Source organism: Mastomys coucha, unplaced genomic scaffold (genome assembly GCF_008632895.1).
Source record: "Mastomys coucha isolate ucsf_1 unplaced genomic scaffold, UCSF_Mcou_1 pScaffold21, whole genome shotgun sequence".
In the NCBI taxonomy this organism is placed as follows: domain Eukaryota; kingdom Metazoa; phylum Chordata; class Mammalia; order Rodentia; family Muridae; genus Mastomys; species Mastomys coucha.
This window is the reverse complement of record NW_022196904.1, coordinates 69012476-69019599: the sequence shown is the minus strand read 5'-3', so window position 1 is coordinate 69019599 and position 7124 is coordinate 69012476. Positions and strand designations below refer to the sequence as shown.

At 50.1% G+C, this 7124-nt stretch overlaps 1 protein-coding gene across 2 annotated transcripts in view; it reads right to left on the bottom strand.

Annotated features, from left to right (window-relative positions):
• Nucleotides 1-1640, bottom strand: part of Acan (aggrecan) — a 64960-nt gene extending 63320 nt beyond the window's left edge. For both annotated transcript variants that reach the window (XM_031384339.1, XM_031384340.1), the window contains exon 1: nt 1264-1640. The gene's annotated coding sequence lies outside the window, so the exon portion shown is untranslated. The remainder of the gene's footprint in view (nt 1-1263) is intronic.
• Between the last annotated feature and the right edge of the window lie 5484 nt (nt 1641-7124).

Below are 7124 nucleotides of genomic sequence, written 5' to 3'. Positions count from 1 at the left end.
CACTATCCTTGCCAGGACAAATGGGCAACTAGATGACTCCTTGTCATGGTAACCAGAGGCAAGGAAGAGAGAGGATTAGGGTGGCGACTTCTCTTTCCTTAAATCGTCAGAGGAGCTGACTTCAGCCTCAAAAATTTAAACCCTAATCCTGACTCTGTCCCTAAATCAATGACCTGTAAAAAAGCCACTGCATTGTTGTAGGTTCCCTTCCCTAGGGGAGATGCCTTAGGTGCTTTTCAGGGTTGCAGACACCAGCCCAGTGCAACAGCCAGAGGCAGAAGCACCAAGGTAAACTACCTCACAGAATATCTTCTCCTGGCCTCACGCTGCCACTCCCCACCCCACAGAACTGGAATCAACATGCCCACCAGACCTCTGGGACCTGAGATGCTCCATAGTAAGACTAGTGGATGGCCGCTCCAGAGCCTAGCTCCGGATTGCGGGCAGCAGCGTGTCCGAAAAATTGGGGCGGGATCCTTCCTCCTGAAACAGAGAACTCTCCACACCCACAGCTTACTGACACGCTGTCACCCTCCCACCCAGCCCTGGTATTGAAAGGGTTGCAAGAGAAGCCCAGAAATGGAAAGACTTCGGGACAGTCGTGCATTCCCATCTCTCCTCTCCACCTCGACAAACGCCTGGGAGCAGTAGCCCTGTTCCAGGTTCAGCTAATGTCTTCCCTCCTCTTGCCCACCCCTTTGAGTGTCCTGAGATACCTCCCAGAAGCCCAATGGGACCCACGAGTTTTCTCATCTTTTCCCAGGTATCCACTGCCTATCTGACCAGCTGTCCACGTAACTTTGTTAATTCTCTGGTCAGTAGTTGGCCTTCCCGAGAGAAGATGAGAGCCTCATGGGCAACCAAAGGAACGGAGGCGGGGTGGGGGGGTGCGGCGAGGGGAGAAGGTTGGGAGGGAGTGGGATTTGAACCCACATTTCCTTGACTTTAAAACTGCTTCTCGCTCTACACTTCAGTTTAGCGCCCCCATACCTTAAACTTGAAAAAAAAAATCTCTGGTCTTTCTTAATTCTGTGTACTTGGAGCAGGAGCCCCTCCACGTGTTCCCATTCGCTTCGAGTCGGGGCAGCAGTTGAGTTTGCTCAACTTCCGTGTTGCATGCAGCTGAGGTCGTGAGTCTCAACACACATACCCACTGTGGGCACTAAGGCACGCCACCCCCAGCACCTAAGGCGCGTGTCCTCAGCAGCCTTCCCAGATGCCCTGGGACAGAGCTCCTCTGGAGAGAAGGAGCCCTTTCTTTACCTTGAAGAGTTGCTCTCGCTCCTCCAAGAACTTCAGTCCGTTATCCCTGCGAAGCAGCTAGGGATTCCTGGGGGCTACCAGACCCGGGTCTTGCTGCGCTGCAGCAGGGATGCTCTGCGCGGAGGGGCCCTTCGAACCCCTCCTCCCGCCGGCGTCTTCTCCGCAAGTCCCCTCGGGCGGTGGCCGCAGTGGTAGCTGACTGACTGGATTTCGGAGCAGGGTCGATGGAGGGAAGGGACACAGAAAGGTGCCCGAGCTTTCTCGGCACCTGCGTCAGATGCTAGCCGGCGAGGTTGCGGAGAGAGAATGAGGGACCTTGAGCGGTACTGCACGCGTCCTCAGCTCTGTGAGCCCCTCTGGCACCGCGGGGAGGTAGGTGGGCGGGAATGGTGCGCGGTGACACATACATAAGGGCGGGCGGGGGAGGGGAGGGCACACATGAGGGGTGGGGGCGAACACACAGGGAAACCCCACCCCCGGGGCCGGTTTGCAGGGGGAGGGGAAGGCAGAGACGTCCGGAGCGCGCTGGACCTGGGCTTGGGACCGCGCTCCACTGGGGAAGGCGCCGGGCGCTCAGGGCACGAGAGGAGCGCGGACCCCGCAGCTTCTGGGGCCGCGGAGGAAAGCTGTGTGGGCAGCGCTGGAGGGCCAGCTTCTGCATTGCGGTCGGCAGCTCCGCAGTCCAGGCCGCCCCGGAGGACTGTGCTCTCAGAGTGCCGAAATCACCAGGCTCATGCTGTCAGGGTGTCAGGTCGCGACGGGCGGAGAGGGGGGTTCCCCTGGTACCTGGAGGCGATTTGCTGCTGATACCCAGAAAGATGCGATCGCGCAGGACGACCCCCTACTCTGGGAATAAGATTTGAAAGAATCCTCATAGAACATTGCTGGAAAGTTTTGGGGGTGGGGTACCCGAGACGCAAGGGCAGTGAGAGGGGATGAGGCAGCCACAGAAGCACAAGGAACACGGCTGGGGGCGGGGGGGGGGTCTTCAAATGCAACATAGATCAAGGACATCTCGAGCAGGAATTCACTACGGCCTCTACAGCACTCTAATAAATTTGTTTCCCGGAAAAAAAGAAAATCTAAGAGTCTTTGGATACCTTCTATAAGCTAGTTGCAGCATACCAGTGATTTTAATTTTTCGAACGAGTCCATTAAATTAAATATTACAACACTACCTCTTACCTCCCAACGATGCTCACTCGTACTATGGGGCTCAGAAAGTGATGGAGTTGTCCAGCAAGTTGGGGGCTAACTTCAAGTCAAGGTCACCCTTCTGTGACACAGGAGCAGCTGGTCAAGCTGCAGTGTGTTTGGGGGCTGGGGATTCAGACCGCTGAGGGCCTTGAGAGGGAGCGGGTGTTCTTCTCATTAAAACACAGTAGCCTCAGGCAGAGTAGTGGAAATCTCCCAAAAATCTCTCATTGGGCAAGAAGTGGGTTCTTTGCAGACTACAGAGGGAACTGACAAAGTTTTTCCTTGGTGGAAAGGTCAGAAGCGTTGTACCTCAGTTTCCCCAGGTTGACTATGCTGGAATAGTGTGCCTTTGGGACTGGCCCTGGCCCAGGGCATTCTCTGACTGCTTCTTTCTTGTACAGGGGGTGAAGCCCAGGGTGGGCAGTGGTATTCAGCCATCCCTCAGTGTCTGAGAGCTTAGCTGTGGCTCAGATGTTCTGTTGAGTGGCCTACCTTCTTTCCCACCTGTACAATGGCTGCTCTGGGTCACAGCAAATTTCAACACTGCCCAGAGATTAGTATGTTTGCTTTTAGAAGACTAGAGTGGAATCTGATGAGTTACTTTCTAGAAACATCAATCTCTTTGCTAAAATTTTAAATTAAAAAACATTTTTTTTTTTTTTTTTTTTAGGAAACAATAGTTTCTTGCTCTGGGTGACAACAGACTGCCCTTGTCTGCAAAGTGGGATCATATTTGATCGCGTCCTGGAGGACCTTGTGTTGATGAAGAGCAATTCAAGCCAAGGACAAATATTCATTAGGTAATTCATCTTTGTAAAGAAGGGAACAGATATTTTCTGATCATCTAATAGTTTTAATGAATAGAGAGCAGCCATTTTGTATATGCCTGATGATGCTTCATGACACCACGGACTCCCAGGTACACACTAAGACACTGAGATTCTAAGTCACCCAGGTAGTGAAGGGCTGTGGGGACAGATTGATATGACACCACACTGCCTTCTGGAGGATGCACACAGCCCAGGATAATGTTCATACACTTTGAAGACTGGATTCTGAGAGCTAAAGTCACAAGTTCAGAGAGCGCTGAGTGACACATAGACACTTGTCCTATTCTGTTCAGGAGTCCCATTCTTCGAGCAGTCTTTCTGGTTCTGTTCATCTGTTCCCTGCTAGAATACTTTCTAATTTTCTAAACTACTTTGCAGTCATTTGGTGTCTTTGACAAGCCACCTGATTCCACCTGCTGTCACTGGTAGTAAGTTCTGACCTCTTTCTGCAACGTGTGGTCCACAGTATCTCATGCCAGCTGGGAGCCTGGGAGAAACACAGTCTCAGGCCCATCCCAGAGCTGTTTGTTGACTCAGAATCTTCACATTCGGAAGGTTCCCCAGGACATTCTGCATACTAGCTGGAGCAGCAGTGTTGTGATGACATCACTCAGCCATGCATGCAATCACAGAACCATAGAAGGAGGTGCTTATGGGGAAGGGCTCTGATAGAGTACTCCCGAGACATCCCATCCAATAGCAAGCTAGCTGTTTCCATGCCCTCTCCACAAAAGTTGGCAACATACTTTGCTCAGTCTTATCCATGGGTTTGACCTTCAGAGGCCATGCCCCATTTTCCCATGGTTTCTACTGCTTAGGAAGCTCTCGGGTTAAGTAGCAGCCTGTGCTCCTGTCTCAGGGTGAAATCAGGAACAAAGTGGGTCCATTTCCATCTTCTGTCGGTGTCCCTTGAACTTCTTGTACATGGCAAGTCTCCCCATAGGTCTCTGTTTCCACACTCCATAGTTAAATCAGTCTGTCATTTTCTCCCTCACCAGCTCCTTCTTTGGGGCTGGGCATCCTTGCTTCTTTTCATCCTTTCTCGTTTGTCTCAACCAATAGCTCTTGACTGGTCCATAGATATCTTCACTAAGTGATTCTGCACTGCCCGTGAAAGAGTGATTTAAAATGGAATTCATGCTTGTTGAATTCAGTCCTGTTTAAACCACCCACAGGGGGAAAAGGTGGGGAGGACTCATCTCCTTTGTCTGAATCCTGTGCTTTTAGTTCATTCAACCTACGTCTTTGGATCTTTCTGATAGTCTCATCGAGGCTGAGCCTGCCACTTTTTCACCTTTCCTGCTGTGGCCCTGTGCCTCCACTAGCTTGTCCTGGTATGATGGACAGGTGGGACTTAGTCTTTGCTGTGGATTACCCTCATACATCTAGCTCACCTTTCTGAGAACCTCGATGCTATAGCTCTCAGTAGCAGACCTTTTAACGAAGCTCACCAGCATACCATACCAGGGTTCAGCTCTACCCAGGATAGCCTAAGGCTGAAGCCTAGAGTGGGACCCTGGAGGCAGCCCTCCCAGGACCACACAGCTCCATATTCCAGTTGTTATGGTGGTGTAACAAACCTGTCCCATATTTAGTGGCTTAAAACAGCAGTAATCATTTGCCATTGCCTGTGGTTTCTACAGGCAGGAATTTGAGAGAAACTCAGCTGGGTACTTCTGGCTTGGATTGTCTCGTGAGGTTACACGTGGATATCAGTACAAATGCAGAGAGCTGATAGCTTTCCAGAGGTTTGGGGATCCACAGCTAAGGTGGCCGGCTCATATGATTGTGGTTGGCAGGCTGGGGATGGCTGTTGGTTAGCAGCCACAGTTCTTCTCCATAGGGGTCTCCTTTTTGTAGTTGCTGAGTGTCCTCATGACACCGTGGCTGACTCTCACCATGGTGAATGAGGTAGAGGCCAGACAGGACGGGAATACTTCTGTATCCTTTCTAAATTTGGGGATCTCGCATGTCACCTCCACTGTATTGGATTTGTCCCAAAGGCCATTCCTGAACTAGTGTAAGTAATAGTATCCTGGGGGATAAAGATTGCTGGAGGCGTGTTGGTGGCTCTTCTGTGCTCTCCATTGACTCTTAGAATACAGACAATCTCCCATGGCACTGAACTGTGTCGCCATGGAATACTTGCTTCTGCCTTGCTAAGTGTGGGCCTGAGTCACTAACTGAGAATTCTGTGGATGTATCTGTCCAGGTTCTCAGTGTAAGCAAGTAGTCCAGTTTGGCTCTTTGGAGCAATGCCATCTGTCCCAGTGTCTACAGGACAGGTGTCCTTAGTGAGGCGTACTGGGCTATCATTAGAGTTCTCTGTGCCCCTCTTCACAGCTTAAAGCTGCTGGGTCCCTAGCTGTTTTTTCAAAGAGATTTGCTTCTGAATCCTTGGTCTTGGGCAATGCTGACTTGTGGCTGCCTCCCTAAAATAAAGTTTCCAGGGCTAGCTGCTAATGGTAGGTGTGGACTAGCCAGGGAGGAGCTCTTTCTTCTTACCACTTGATCATTCAGCTCCTCCACCAAAGATGCTCACGTCTCAGAGAAATGTCACACCTTTTGGTTGACATTGAAGCTTAGGGATGGCTTGAGTCAGACTATTGGGGCTAGGGAGACAGCTCAGTTGGTAAAGTGTTGGAAGGAGAGGCAAGCATCAGGACCTGAGTCTAATCTCAAGAATCCATCTATACAACCCAAGCCTGTAGCATGTGCTTGCAATTCCAGGGCTGGGGTAGGTAGAGACAGGGGGATCCCTAGAGCTCAACAGCCACATGACCTTCCCTACTTGGGGAGCTATGAACCAGCGAAAGACTCTGTCTCAAAAGAGCAAGGTGGATGATGTTTGAGGGATGACTGACACCTAGCCTAAACACACACACACACACACACACACACACACACACACACACACATACACACACACACACACACACACACACACACAGGGCCCCACAAAAATCACCTATACATACCATACTCATATACAAATAAAATAAAATAAATGAAATGAAATCAAACAATTCTTATATAGGCCACAAGAAAGTGTGTCTGTCCATCTCAAGCTACAAAATAGTTAAGGAAAGGACAATTCCTTACATGTCTGACAGCTTGGGATGCAAATTTGAGTTTTGTATAGAGATTTTGGGCAAGCTTCCTTTTGTTTTTTGAGACAGGGTTTCTCTGTGTAGCCCTGGCTGTCCTAGAACTTACTGTGTAGACCAGGCTGGCCTCAAACTCAGAAATTCACCTGTTAGGCAAGCTTCTTAATCTACTGGGTCTTGGTTTTCAACCTGTAAAGGAAGTATTCCCAGAAAATTGTGAGAATAACAGTAATAGGAGCACCTGGGCCTGGAACGGGGTCTGGGTGCAGAGTGGTCTGTTTCCTTCCCTCTCCTAGCTCCTTATAAACCCGTTTCAGGGGCTGGCGAGATGGCTCAGCGGGTAAGAGCACTGATTGCTCTTCCGAAGGTTCTGAGTTCGGATCCCAGCAACCACATGGTGGCTCACAACCACCCGTAATGAGATCGGTGAGTCTTCTGGTAGCTACAGTGAATTAAGCCGGAGCGAGCGGCCACACACATGATGGCTCATGGCCTTCTGTACAGCTACAGTGTACTCATACACATAAAATAAATAAAATAAATCTTAAAAAAAAATAAACCCGTTTCAGTAGTGCTTTGCCTTTGGAGTGTGTGAATGTGTGAGTGTGTGAGTGTGTGAGTGTGTGAGTGTGTGAGTGTGTGAGTGTGTGAGTGTGTGAGAGTGTGTGTGTGTGTGTGTGTGTGTGTGTGTTGCTTTCTGCATTTGTAAAAGAAGCTAAACATAAGA